Here is a 15,901-nt window from a genome sequence, read left to right as displayed (position 1 = left end):
TTTGCTGGGTAAACATGGTAAGGATGACACCAGTGAGAGTTGAGTCAGTCCAATTTGTAAAACATATTGCCCTTTATAGACGTCTTTATATATCTAAATATTGTTTTCAATATTATATATAGTTTGTTCAACACATACATTTGATAAAAGTTCACTTTTGTCATCACACAGTTTTCAATTAAGTCAACATTAATTCAAATCCTTTGTAATTAAAACAGTTATATTTATCTGACATGTGACAGTGTAGTAAATGAATGACATTATAAAACAATATAAATAACTTTCATAAAACAGATAACAAAATTAATCCTTAAAAGCTGTCTGTATTGAACAATAAGCGGTTTAGTCCAAATAACTATGACGTCTTAAGCGGTTATGAGTGGAAAATAAAATTAAAATGAAATCCAAATTTCCAGTCCAACTGTTAGTTTCACTTTCAAAGAACTCCATTGAAAGTGAAAGTGAAAGTGACAGAATGCTTCTCGAAATTTATATTTATACTGGGTCAATATGTTATGTCCCAGATTTATGGCAGTAAGTTGATAGATTCAAGGTCATTAAGGAGTGTTTTGCTGGTCTTAAAGAGTGAAAACAGTAATTCGAAGATAGTGGAGGAATAATACTACAACAGAAGAGAACAGTAAGTCAATATTATCTGATTATTATCCTTATTTTAAAGATGGCGGAGTCTGAGTAACATAGAAAAAATGTTATTAAATACACAGTACATGTCTCACTGATACGTGCAAAACCAATGCTGAAGAATTAATCACAGAGTCAAATCCGCTTTCTACTTATCCCTTAGGGGCAATCACATTTCCCTGATGAAGGATCTTACATGTTTGCCAATGCGGCTTAACACGGGTTAGCCCGATTGGTACTTCCGGTAAAGACACATTCGCCTTATTTGATCAACTGTCGGTGTTGTATAGCCACCCATGCCAGTTTTTCCCCCGAGCGGAGTTGGAACCTGTACTTTACACTTCTGACTTCTACTACAACACCGCCAAGCATTGCACAGAGTCTTATCCCCTCCTATATATATATTGTATAATGATACGATGGTGGTGTTGTAATGCTAAAATAATTAAAAGAATGATTACCATCCTAGAATTCATAATTAATTTCCTACTGACGTCGCCGACGTTACTACAAGAGGGGTAAAATCAACTTTTCGTGCTACTAGAGGGGAAAATTGGCCTGGTCCTGATTCCCCCCCCCCCCTCGATATGTTGAGGGGGAAAACTGGGACCATGCCAATTTTTTCGAGGAGAAAACTAGATCGATCAAGTCCCCAGCCCCCCCCCCCCCCCCCCCCCCGGAAAATTGGCATGGGGGAATATTGGCTATAGGACACCGGCGCACATAAGCATAAGCCGCCGTCGCCGACCAATCGGCAATAATTCAGTCGATCGAGGGGTCGAATTAATAGAACATTTATTCTGGACTTGTTCGTATTCGTATATATATATATATATATATATATCAAAATTATTGAAAACCTTTACTCCTGGATATTTGAAAACATAGAAATAAAACTAACTTTAAATAAAGATTTGGTTTTATTTGGTATTCTAACGAAAATCGATAAAAATTACATAAGAAACTGAATAATTCTGTTAACAAAATTCTATATTTATAGAAGCAAATTATCAGTGGAACAAACCAATATGATAGCGCTAAAAATTATTTAAAAGAAAAGTTATTAATAGAAAAATATATTTGTTTGAAAAATAAAAGACTCAGTAGGGTGGAGAACTGCAGGAACCCCTAGACTCCTTTATTGTCATAACAACAAAGATAAATAAAGATCTATATGTCTGTTGTATAGATTGAAAATATGTTCTATATCCACTGAAGCAACCTTTGTCTTGCAGTCATATTCTGCTATATGTGAGGAAATCAATTTTACTATATCTTTCTTAAAACATACAATTTACAGTTTACTCAAATTGTGCTGTAAAACAGAATTTAAAAGTTGTATAGAATTGATTTAATTCATAAACTCGGTCATTTTATAACGGTCACTTTAGATTTTTACCAAAACAAATATTAATAACCATTAAAACCCTAAGCCAATGTAAATATCTTACATATCGAATCCACACGTAATTATGTATGGTTTAAACTGTAAACTGATTAATTACCTGATGAGATCAAATAAAGCAAGTGTTCACCAGTTGGGTCAAGTATTTGATCACGTTTGTGTTTCTAATAATAAAGATAAGAGGAGAAAAGATGGAATTTATTAAAGAAATTATAATAAACTTGAGGTCTTATTTATATCTAGTAAACTAAACTGAACCTCATTTAACTTTCTAACGAAACCAGTATATACGAGGCCTAAATAGTTTATGTATTACCCCCGCATTTAGGAAAACAGATATAATAAAAGTAATACAGAAACTTTGCATAGATAATTCATGAGAAAACAAACTTTTTGTGAACAAAAAGAAATCTTTGAGATATAAAATTTTAAAATGAAATATGAGAAGATAGGTTTCATTATATGTTTTAAGAAAATCCAAAGAAAAAATGGTGTAACCGAACGTGTTTACATGTTACAAGTATAAAAATATGTGAGTTATCTCCCATTAAATGGCTAAGTTAAATAATTGATTTAAAAAAAAAGAAATATTTGGTATTTGTTAAAAAAATCCCGAATAATTCAATAAATCACACGTAATTAAATTGATGTATGGTTTAAACTTGAAACCGATTACCTGATGGAATCAAATAAAACAAGTGTTCACCAGTTGGGTCAAGTATTTGGTCACGTTTGTGTTTCTGGTAATAAAGATAAGAGGAGAAAAGAAGGAAATTATTAAAGAAATTATAATAAACTTGAGGTCTTATTTATATCTAGTAAACTAAACTGAACCTCATTTAACTTTCTAACGAAACCAGTATATACGAGGCCTAAATAGTTTACTGTATTACCCCCGCATTTAGGAAAACAGATATAATAAAAGTAATACAGAAACTTTGCATAGATAATTCATGAGAAAACAAACTTTTTGTGAATAAAAATTAAATCTTTGAGATATAAAATTTTAAAATGAAATATGAGAAGATAGGTTTCATTATATGTTTTAAGAAAATCCAAAGAAAAAATGGTGTAACCGAACGTGTTTACATGTTACAAGTATAAAAATATGTGAGTTATCTCCCATTAAATGGCTACTAGTAAGTTAAATAATTGATTTAAAAAAAAAGAAATATTTGGTATTTGTTAAAAAAATCCCGAATAATTCAATAAATCACACGTAATTAAATTGATGTATGGTTTAAACTTGAAACCGATTACCTGATGGAATCAAATAAAACAAGTGTTCACCAGTTGGGTCAAGTATTTGGTCACGTTTGTGTTTCTGGTAATAAAGATAAGAGGAGAAAAGAAGGAAATTATTAAAGAAATTATAATAAACTTGAGGTCTTATTTATATCTAGTAAACTAAACTGAACCTCATTTAATTTCTAACGAAACCAGTATATAAGGCCTAAATAGTTTCTGTATTACTCCCGCATTTAGGGAAAACAGACAAAATAAAAGTAATACAGAAACTTTGTTTCTACTTTTATCAAGTTAGTCAACTTATTTTAATTAATTTTTAAAAGTTTAACTTTTTAACTTTATAATGATAAATAACGTTTACGGTGGACATTGCACCAGTCAACCCGGATAAGGCGTCTGCGGTCAAGTCATTGATTTAAAATGCCTCTGTGATTGTGTCAACGACACAAGAGTTGATACAACAATCAACACAACAACAGACAAAAATGCTTACACAGCAGCCCTCACAGCAGCATACATTTCCACCTAGACCAGAAGATTTCGACAAACAACAACTTAAATCTAGAACGTCAACGACAACAGCAACTGCAACACTAACAGCTACAACCACATGTCCCAATTCATTCAGCCAACAAATTGTCACCGAGAACCAGAGTCATATGGGAAACGTTTCCCTCGGGTAGTAATACACAGTTAGAAGTTTAGTTTCGCATTATGGCCATGGTGAATTTTTTAAATATGAAAGTTTTTGTACAAAAAAATAGATTTTTAGATAGTTGAAGAATAATATAGCCTTCGAAGTGGGTTTATATGAACATTTAGATTGGTTTTAGCATGTATTATAGGCCATTTTTCTGTTTGACAGTCCGTATTTTCCAATCCGTACCGCCCATAGGTCCAGAAATTATTGTAGTGTTTATCAACAAAGATTTGACGCTCGATCTTTTCAATTCAATTTTATGGAAAAACGAGCAGAAAGGCATATGAATTTTTTGGGATCTCTTGATAGATAAATGTCTATGGTTTCAGGAAAGGTATCACTCTAATTGATTGAAATTTTCCTTTGGACCAAATTTTGGAGACTTTTGTGACATTTTCACCCCCCTTTTTGCAATATTTTGTATCAAATAAATGCAGATTGTTGCCATGGTTACACCAAAAAGATATTATATTTCACCTTTTTAACTATTGAAATCTATGGAAGATGCTCTTTCCAGAAATATACACATGCATAACACAAATAGTAATCCTTATTTATTAGATAGGAAGGAAAAGAGGGTGGTTAAAAATTATGAGTGCCAATTTTAAGATTTTTTCCTAACTGTGTATTGCTACCTCAAGCCTTTTAAAAGAAGGGAGAACATCCCATAAAATTCAGGTCTCTGTTTATCAAATACTGTACTTTGTTTAAGTTCACAAAAAACGCCATTGTCAATGTTTTCCTCTTATACAAGCACAGTTCAAGATTGGTTTTTCTTCTTAGAAGAAGGCGCCAGACGAAATTTACATCGACTAAAAAAGGCTCCAAAGGCGCAACCTAGAGTACAGCCTACAAAATATTAAAAACAACAACAATCCGAAGCGTTCGATGACTACATCAATCGAATCATCACCCAAACTGCAGACAGCAAAGTGCCGGAAAAAATTCTGGTTAGGATAAAGGTTGGAGGGCTTTGGCCAGATCTTGCCGCTATCGCAATGCCACAATTACCAAAAACCCACCAACAGTGTTTGGCTGTAGCAACAATAGCAGTGGAAACGGAAACGGTTAAAAAAATGACAACGGCAAAACCGATTGAAATGTAATAGCCTAGGTAGCCAACACAGTCAGTATAATGGACAGACTGCCGACAATGTTACAGCAAAATTGAACAGTAGTGTAGCAGCAATGTCAGCCCTATTAACATTGGCATTTCTCATTTCCATGGGGATATTAGCCCCGCCCCTCAGTATTGGTCTATTGACTTTTATAATGTTTTGCATAGTTGACATGCTCAAGTTTGTGGTTAGATCAATTTAGGATTAACCGATGTGAGGTCAATCATATTTGGTAAACACTTTTATTAGAATTTGCAAGTCTAATTTCCATAGAGATTATATAGGTTGTTGCAACATATACAAAGTTGTGTTATAAATCTGCTCAGTATTCTGTGTTTGATTTATAAATATGACGAAAAAGGGGTAGTCCAAATAATTATGACGTCTTGAAAGGCTATTTTAATTTTTTTTCTGTGACGCCTTCCTCCGACGTCATAACGCTGAAGCCATTTTTTTCGTCTGCACTTTGAGAGAGAATTTTTCTGCGGCGGAACTTTGAGACCCAATTTTCCCATGAAATCTTTATTGACGGCTAGAAAATTTTTTGCATATATATAAATTCTTACAAATTTGTGTGCTTGTTGGTGCAAAATATTTTCTAATTTTTAGCTTAGAAGTACCAAAATTCTCAAATTATCATGTCCAAAAGTAATGATAGAATAAGGCACGATTCCATTTGAGGTGTGCACCGATCTACTTCTTTTTTTAAAATGGTTTCCCTGATTTCCCTAGTCCAAATAATTATGACGTCTTGGAAGGGTCTTTTATGTTTTGGCTATGACGCCTTCCGCCTTCCTATTTAGGAAAGCGTCACAGCAAAAAATTAAATAAGTCTTTCAAGACGGCATAATTATTTGGACTCTGATTTCCTAAGATTCTTCACTTCCAGAGAGTATAAAATACCGAACTCCATAAAATTTAATGAACCCGAAATTCCGAAACGTCGATTTATATTATCCGGAAATTCGGGTCTGCGTTAGTTTTGAACAGATGTAAAATTTCCTAAAACTAATTAGCTATAAATATTGGTATATTATCATACTAACAGGTAGCTGATATGAAGTTATATATACAAGCAAACATATGAGTAAAGCTTATTCTAATATGACGACCTATATATCGTCAATCAGTATAATCACAGTATATATCTACTTAGAGCAGACGCATTAATACACAAAATTGGCTATTCCGCGTTACGCCCATCTTATTTAAACGATTCGTTCCCATAGGAATGCCGACAACTTGCTGAAAAAGTCTACCTCCAAATTCAACAAATATGTTGTCAATGAGAAACTCCAGCATACTGATCACTTGTTCCTCTGTGTAGCATCTTTTATCTTTTTGTTCACTATTAATAGAATATTTTGTTTGAAACTATCCCTTAATTAATTTTTCTAATACTATATACTAAATTAAATTCCATTTTGTGGTAAAGTATAAGCATAAGTCCCATATCAATCTGTCCGGAAAGTATTGACCGGAGTAAATAACTATGGACCCCGAACCGATGCCTCCCATAGGGAGCTTATGCTCTTTATAAGCCTTGCAACAGCAACAACTCTTTGAGTTGTCCGTAAGTGGCCTATTGCAAGTCAAAATATGTACCCCTATCCATCCCATCTTTTTCAATTGACAGTTCCGTCCTTCATGCATTCCGGTGAAATCATTTTGCCGAACATATCTATTAGATTTCTTATGAATTTGCTCTCTTCCTGCAAATCATAAATATACTTGACATTTTTTAAGCAGTACTTTAATCAAATCGATCTTTCCCACTGTAGAGTTTAAATAAATATGAACATTTGAAACTTCTCTTGAAATCTTAAAAAAAAAGACCGCTACAGACAAAAAAGTCATGGAAATTCTTCATGTTTCTTTGTTGCTGATTTGTTTTTTAATTTAATCGTCGCTGGATGTGAAGCCATGCAAATTGGATCTAAATATTTGCTATATCTTAAGATAACATGAATCTATTTATTTTTTGGGATCAGGATTTATAAATAAATTGTTTAATTTTAAATGTTTTGAAAAAATGTTTTAGAAGTAAAGTGGAAAAGAGTTGTTTTCATTGAAAATTAGGGAAACAATTAATTCAACTTTCAGTTTCCAATAAAAAAAAGTTCTTTTTCCTGTATGTCACTGAAAGCAATTGTTTTCAACCAAAACAGAATAAAATGTTTGTCCCAGAAAATAAAAACCTTTTGCCTCCATGCATTCGCACCCTAAACTCCTTCTGCATCGTCAACAAAAAATAAATGGTTAGTGCCTTAAAGTGTGTCTTGTTGACGATTCACCAGATTTTTAATTTGCTAATAGGTGAGCTTAATGCTAAATAAAAAATGATTTAATCTTACCAAATTTATGGTACAATATCTTAACAGGTTAATATAGCTAGACCTATGCGTTCAAATGGCTTATCGCCTTTACAACTCCATACAATTTAGTTAACAGGATGGTGCTCTTCCGATTTAGTGCGAATACAACAGTATACTTCATTGCACTCTTTGCCTTGTTTATCAAGCAATGATTCCGTTTATTCATAATTATATATTAGACAACATCAAGAATAATATTTCAACCTGTGGTTTTCTTTTCAGGGGAATACATTATAACACCTATTTTGAAAATAAACTGTGTCCTACAAAATATAATTTTCAATTTATGCGCAAGAATTTTTTTTTAAAGTTTTACAAGTCCCAGTGAAAACACTTGTTCAAAATACAGTTTCTCCTTATCGCACTTTTAAAAATGAAGAACATCAAATTAAGATTTTTTTTTTTACTAAATTTCTTAATTGACACTCGTTTTGTAGGATATGTATTCCGTTAATAAAAATCTATGATATTTGCATATACTAAGTATCTATGATATAAAAACAGACGTTTTTATACGCCCGTTTACGGGACTTATTATGGTATACCGTTGTCCGTCTGTCCGTCCGTCGTCAACATGTCGGACATTAACTCAAAAACGCTTTAGCCAATTTGCATAAAACTTTGGTGAATTGTTTATATCTATTGACGTGAGCTCCCTTTCGTTTTTTATAAATTTTAGATTTTACGTTTCCGAGTTATGGGGTTTTATTCATTAAAAAAGGGGGATTTTCCAGTTTTCAGACAAAAACTCAAAAATGCTTTCAGCAGTTCTTATGAAACTTTGGTGAATTGTTTATATCTGTTGATGTAAGCTCCCTTTAGAATTTTATAAATTTTACATTTTACATTTCTGAGTTATGGGGTTTTATTCATTAAAAAGGGGGGATTTGCCAGTTTTCGGACAATAACTCTAAAATGCTGTCAGCAATTCTCATGAAACTTTGGTGAATTGTTTATATCTATTGATGTAAGCACCCTTTTGATTTTCATAAATTTCTAATATGACATTGAGAATTAATTGAACTTTATTCATCTTTATTCTTTGAAAATGTGACGGGAGTATCATGCGCTCATGGCGCAGCTGTTTATTAAATATGTTTTTCTCAGCAAAATACCATTTTACATTGTTTTGCAGCGACATCACAAAGTACAACCTCATTTATTCCTAACGCGACAACGGTTTTCAAAAATACAAATTTCTCTGTAATAGAAAAACAAAAGATATGGGGGTATCCATCAATGACACAAAATCAGTACATGCACAGCAAAATCACACAAAAAGCAAAAGAACCTCGCTTTTATTGCTGTTCTTCATCTAAAAGTCACAGTGAGGCCTTCAACACGGAGCACAAAATTTCTCACCGCTCCAAGCACCGGCTTAAGCGGATTTCTTTGTAAAAATAATTTGGATAGACTTTGTAAGAAGTAACACCACCAAATCGGGCCCGGTCAAAACAGAACATACTGGAAAGTAGTACATATTTAAAACAAAATAGTTCCCACGCATAGGTGTAAATATAAAACTTTGTAGAATACATTTTAGTAATTAAGGTATCAGATGAAAGGTGAAAGACTGGTGATCCTTGTAGAACATATATTGACTGATAATTCTGAATAATACAAACATGGATGAATGAATTCTAAAATTGAGGGCATATTTTGCCTGTTTCAAAGATATGAAGGACCTGGTTTGGTGTATCCAAAATTTCGGTAACCAGTACGGTCTGATGTATGAATAACGGTATATTGATCCCTCCCCTATAAAATGTTTGGAAGTGAAAAATTTAACGTGGATAGGAATGAGGGTCAAAAATAGGTGGTGTGCGTCTTATTAAAATTTTAGTACAAACATTCATATGGCCTAAAATTGAGAGAATGATGTGAAACTTTATACCAATTGTAGACCAATTTAAAAGGCCGAAAATATATCAATAGTGAAATACATGAGAGTACAGAAAAAGACAAACATTCAACGCCTAGGGCCAGTTTCACGGACCTATCCTAAGACCTGTCATATGATATATTCGAGAACGGGAACCTGTCGTGAATTTGAATGTGACGTAACAGACGTAAACGTCACACTACTACTGACGTTAATCGAAATAAAACCGTTAAATAATTTACACTAAATATTGTTGTTGTCACCACAACTAATTTGGGTATATTTCATACAACACAAACGATGAATCTGTACTTCATGTACTTCAAAGTAATCTTTAGGTTTTACTTATAATGGGCCAAAATATTGGCCCCGTGGCATTTTTGAGAAATTACAAAGGCCCTTTAGCACAGAACTTGTTAAATCAGAAAGATTCCTTAAATAAAACACTGGTAGGAACAAATATTCCATTTACCAAAAGCAGGAACCTTATTGTAGGAAAATGAAAAATATTGCCAGAACAAATGAAATTTGATTTGAATAAAAGTAAAAATAAATATCAAAATGGCTTTTTTTACATGATGAGCGATTCATACTGTTAAAAATCATAAAGGAGCATTAGTTAATATAATGCACAGTCTAAATGTATTGAAATATTTCATTTTCTGAGCACCGATATATCACTTTGAACTTTGTCATGTTTAATGTCCAGATGATCTGATATTTTTACTGGTCATGTATTAATCCGTTACAGTGTGTATGGAGTAGATATGGTAAGAGCCATTATGTGGCCCTTGAAATTCAATATAGTAACAAAAGCATGTCAATATTATTGATGAAGGAACAGGTTAACATAATCTGGAATTTTTAGTGCCGAATGTCACTTGTGATGTCACATTGACGTCATTAACATGACGAAATGTACGTATTTCATTTAAAATGAGCATTTCGCGCATAGTTTTATGTACAAATATATGAGCAACACCAAACAGATATTTTACACACATTAACATCTTTGTAAAATGCATTTTGTAGCAAAATATATTATTGGGTATATAGCTGTTGCTCATTTCTTTCTTGTTTTCGCGGTTATTTACATATATATTTAGTTACCAGTGTAAGTGAAATTTCCTTTTTTCTAAAAATTATTTGACAGAGTGTACTGCATCTTTTAATCTTGTGTTTCACATCTGTAATGTCTTAAGCAGTTTGAAACTTTAATATCATAACCTCTATCTATAAGTTTATTTCTCCAAAGTCATAAGATGTTTGTTGAGATCAGTTTCGTTGCTATTGTTTCTTATGTGACAACTTGTTTCACTTGTTATTACAATTTGAAAAGTATGTCTAGGATGTGCACTTGTAATTGGGAGATACAAATAAGACATGCAACCTGAAATCAAGGACACCACTCGATTTAAAACGCTCCCCTTTGTACACCTCAGTATCTAAGTACGTCACTTCTGTATTAGAGATATACGTAAACTTAATAATCGTGTTTTGCAAGGTGTTTTGTCTCTTTCTGACAAACCAGTCAGTAAAGTTGGGGAGGCCAAACAGAAATGTATTTTCAGAAAATGGCTGTTTAAGCAGCTGAACACACTTCTGTTTTAAAAGTTGTATTTTTTGCTCACCTTGAATAAAGTTTTATAAATATGAAGTTACTGTTTGACTTGACAGTTGAGAAACCAGATAATTGCTAGAGATAACCAAAAGTGCTAATTCACTGAGTAAAGACCGGCTAACAGAGGTGCCCCTTCTGTTTTGGCAAAAAAAAAAAGCAATTAATTCTTTTAGGCTAATAATTTCTTAATATTAGCCTCAAAGATTTTTAATGTCCACTGAAAGGAATTTAATTGTTTATGTAACTAGATTAAGACAGATTTATGTGTCCATAGAAACTGTTCAGCCTATGTCAATTTGAAGTTTTTATTACTTTAACTTCACTATAGAATCAATGTTAAGAACTATTAATAGCAATTTGGCAGTACGATAAGCATCAAAAGATACATGTATGTGTATTAAAATTATGATTATTGAATTTGAAGATCATGATAAAAAGAATAATTAAATACTGACAACTGATAGCTGACAAAATACGTTTACCATACAGTACTGTAAGAAATAATTGTAAAGGACAAGGTTCACTTATGGCACAAAATGGCCTAAAATATCAACTTTATCATAAAACACCAAAAGGTTCACAGTTTGGTTCGTAAATTGGTCTTTTTCAAAAAAATACTGCTAAATAAATCAGTTCTTCTCATAAAAGTACATAATATTCTCCAAAGTAGGCCCATTTTGGACATTTTGTCAAAATATGATGATTTTGTGCAATTTTCCGACCTAAAAGCTATAGGAAAATCTTGATCCAAATTGTTTTGTAACTTAAAGATTCCAATTTTGCGGATATAGAGTTCATCAATATAAAAACTTTTTGGATCGTGGATGGCGGCTAAGCTTAATTATGCCAAAAACAATTAAAATTATGGAAAAAATTTACCAAAATTGACCTTTAATACAAATAGTGTTTATTTAAGGGGTCATAGCTTCATAAATTTGAAAGGAAGGTGCCAAAAAAATATATTTTTGTCTTAATAGTATTATCACAAGTATTTCTATGTGAAATTTTAAATTTTTTGTCCCGATTTAAAAAACATCAAAAATTTAGGGCCAATTGTAACCCTTCGTGGACCTTCTCCTTTATTAGTCATGGGGTAGATTTTATATGTATTAATTTCCCTAATATGACCTTTTTACATGTAAAATATTTATATGCGTGACCTGCAACCTGCAACCTGCAACCCGCAACCTGCAAAATAGCACTTCCCTTACTTGTATGCCTCTAATGATTTATATGCCTTCATGGACTCTTTCGTAAAGATTGATGGAGTATCTATCAGATACAGGTAGATGTCCCCAAATGTGAGATCTGGCCATGTGTTCGGGTCAGTGCTCTATTTCTCCGTCAATACATATGGATCAGGTAAACTTTTGGTACCGGCATCATAAAATAACTTTGTTGAATATCTATTCTTAGCGTCATTTGGAAGGGAATGGTAATAAGTCGAAAATTTGGACTTTCCATCGTTATCACTTGCAATTTTGTCATCCATTTTTCTTTTGCCATCCAAAAATTGTCCGTGACGTCACATCCGGAAATCCCGAACATCGCTATATTAATTAAAAAGACAACATCGAGTTCATATACAATATTTATACATTGCAAACATGTAACCAACTTTTCACATCGAGCGACAATCTTAAAACTGACAAGAATATACATTAAATCTGTCTTTATCTTTGAATGTTAAACATATTAAAATAACCAGAAACTTTTTAAGTGTTCTTCAGTGGCGACTTTATGGCCATAGATAAATAGCACTAATTAATTGCGACGGTTCTATAGAGTTCATTCAGATGCTAAGAAAATATAACTATTTAACGATTAACAGGTGTCACAGTTAAAGTTCTTGTAATGTGTCTATTACACAAATAATATTAAAATTAGCCTTTTAACAATGACAGTAAGCGTAAAATTCTCTATCTCCTTGTCTGTAACTAAGGAAGCCGACATTTTGAATTGCGGAATGTATTGACATGTAATTTTTACAATAATAAGCAAAAAACTCGCATGTTGCACCTAGAAATCTTCTTTTTATCAAATTTTATTACATTCTGAAGCGACCAAGAAGCCAGAAATTAATAATTAAGACCTCTGGACTATTTTGGCTTCTCATGTAACAGAGATGGCATCAAGATTTTTGTTCAAGGGAGGCCGGCATGTGACGCTGAACATGGCGGTTCTCGACAGGCATATGAGATGGTCTTCCACTACGTGTCTCAGACATATAACCGTTTACCAACACCTTGCCTACAGAAATCGAAAAATCAAAGAATTTTATATGTGTTTGGTGGTTGGTACTCATGAGAAAGAGTTTGAAGGCATTACATTTAGCCATTTCCGTAAGCACAAAGAAAGCCCTTTTGTTCCACTTGTATGTTTTATGGTTGTTGCAATAGTATTGAATCTATTGATCAGCATGATCAACGCCACCCATTTTATATGTGTAATCAGCTACTGCCTTGGGACAATCAAAATTTTGTCTTTGTCTTGAGAATGTTCCATCATTGTTGACGAGCCTTTTAACTTGTGAAGTTGAATGGTTATGGATAGTTGAAAGGGTGTACACATTTTTGTTTGTCACGCCAAGCAGTAGCAACTAAAGGTCCCTTCTGTCGGAATGTCATGTCTCCACGCTCATTGATACCATATGGTCTTTTACACATAATTTCCTTAGGTAACCCTCGACGATTACATCTAACGGTGCCACAAGTGTGAGCCAAAATTTGTTCCTGTGAAAAAAGTTCCAGTGGAACTAATATCACCGGAAATTTGTTCTGGGAGAACATTTTTCACAGATGATTTCTATATAATTTGTTCCATCTCTATAAAATAAGTTCCACACTTTACCTGGTGAAATAAGTACCGGGTTGGTGTAATTTGTTCCTTACCTGGTGAAATAAGTTCCGGGTTTATGAGATTTGTTCCTTATCTGGTGAAATAAGTTCTGGGTTTGTGAGATTTGTTCCTCACCTGGTGAAATAAGTTCCTTGTCTGTGAAATATTTTCCACTGGTTAAACAAGTTATCTTATACACTGAGCATTTGTCATCAGTGAGTTTAAAGTTATTATTCAAATGCATTATAAAAATAAGTATTATATCAATAATAAAAAAAGGAAAAAGTGTAAATCATCCAATTCGGATCCTGTGGAGTATAGCAAATGTTTAATTATGTACTCCGTAAAAAATATCAAAATGACACTTTTAGCCAGAAAAGAGTAGAATAAGAAAAATCAATCATTCAGAAAAAAAGTATAGTTAAAGTTAAAAGATGAACATATGTACTTATTTGAAAAGGACAAAGTGACTGATCAGTTACATCAAAAGACATGTAGAAACAAAAGACACACTCTTTTGAAACTGTGCTATGACCTAAGTACATGTATGACTATAACACGCGGCCATGACAGTTAACAAAAACCAAGGAGGAATACCACATAAAACATAAATACAAATTATGATACATTACCATTGCTTTTATTTATTATCTTCATCCTTTAGTTACATTCATGCCTTCAATTGCAAATGTATTCCATGCAAGCACACTCAGTACAGCACTCAGCTTGCATTATAATTTAAATGTAACAAGAAAATATTTCGCTTGCAATTTGTTGCAAAGGTACTTATTTTCTGTGAAAATAGGTTTGAGCAGAACTTATTCATTGATTTCTATGAAATATATACACGTTCGTTTAAAACAAATATCACAGGAACTTATTTAACTTTTTAACTCTTAATATTAATTGGAACAAAATTCATGGAACTTATTTCACATTTGGTCATAAAATTAGTTCCGGAACAAATTTTACAGTGCTGGAACATATTTTCTGTGATATAAAGTCCGGTGGAACATATTTCCTATTAAATTTGTCCCGGCGGAACAAATGTCACGCCGGAACAAATTTTTTGTTACACAAGCAGATATATATATATTTGCTTCCGCAAATTTACAGATCTAACATTGTTGGGCTGTTATTTAGACGAATTATATATATATATAAACAAGTCTAAATTGAAAACAACTTTCAAACCTATGATTGCGTTGGATAAAAACCGCAATTTTTATACGTGTGCATGCAAAACAAATTTCTTGGTAGAGGGGTCTAAATATATATATATATATATGTAACAAAATTTTCATACAGAGTAGAAAACAGCTCAGGACTGGTAAAAAAATTATCTGTGTAAAGATGGTACCCTTTACCGACTAAATCTGACTGTTGCAAGCATCTTTTTGCAACACTGTTACCAAGATGTGTCTGTGGGGTTGCATTTCTTCCCGGATAAATGTCAACATACTGTATGTAGCTGTGTTGTGAATCTGCCAAAACTCCAGCTTTAACACCCCCAATTTGTGTGGCTTTTGAGGCATATACTGCTTAAATTGTACCCTCCCTTTAAATGGTATCATGGTTTCATCCACGGTGATGTTTCTGTGTGGAGTGTATTCCTGTTAAAAGGTGGCATTAAAATGAGTAAGAAGTGGTTTGACTCCCGGTTCATGGTTTTTGCATATATAGGAGATTGCAAAAAAACTGTCTGTGAACCGATACATCCTTGTAGAAGGTTTCTTGTCTGCCCATCTCAAAACAAAGACCAAAGAAGGCGTTCATCTCTGGTAAGGATGGTCTCACCCATGGCATTTTGTTTTCATTGGGATGATTTTCCTTTTGTAATTTGGCATATGTATCTGTTTGATCTATCAGCATCTCTAACAGCACATGATTAAAAAAAACTTGAAGAAATCAAGAGGGCTTTTATCCTGAGGCATGATCCTTGTAGGGCCAGTTTTCCCAGTGGGGGTAAAAAGATGAGGCAACCCACGCTCACAATACAGAAAGTCCTCGATCGTGCAAGCCATCAATATGTCCTGCATCACCAGCAGGTTCAGGTACATATGTGTGTGTCA

The 15,901-nt window shown here is 33.0% G+C and overlaps 1 protein-coding gene across 1 annotated transcript in view; it reads left to right on the top strand.

Moving 5' to 3' along the window:
- Positions 1-467: 467 nt before the first annotated feature.
- Positions 468-15,901, top strand: part of LOC127702710 (uncharacterized) — a 241,411-nt gene continuing 225,977 nt past the window's right edge. The window contains exon 1 of the mRNA XM_052207002.1: positions 468-640. The gene's annotated coding sequence lies outside the window, so the exon portion shown is untranslated. The remainder of the gene's footprint in view (positions 641-15,901) is intronic.

Source organism: Mytilus californianus, unplaced genomic scaffold (genome assembly GCF_021869535.1).
Source record: "Mytilus californianus isolate M0D057914Y unplaced genomic scaffold, xbMytCali1.0.p SCAF_5, whole genome shotgun sequence".
In the NCBI taxonomy this organism is placed as follows: Eukaryota; Metazoa; Mollusca; class Bivalvia; order Mytilida; family Mytilidae; genus Mytilus; species Mytilus californianus.
Note: the sequence above shows the minus strand (reverse complement) of the source record. Positions and strands in the feature narration are given on the sequence as shown.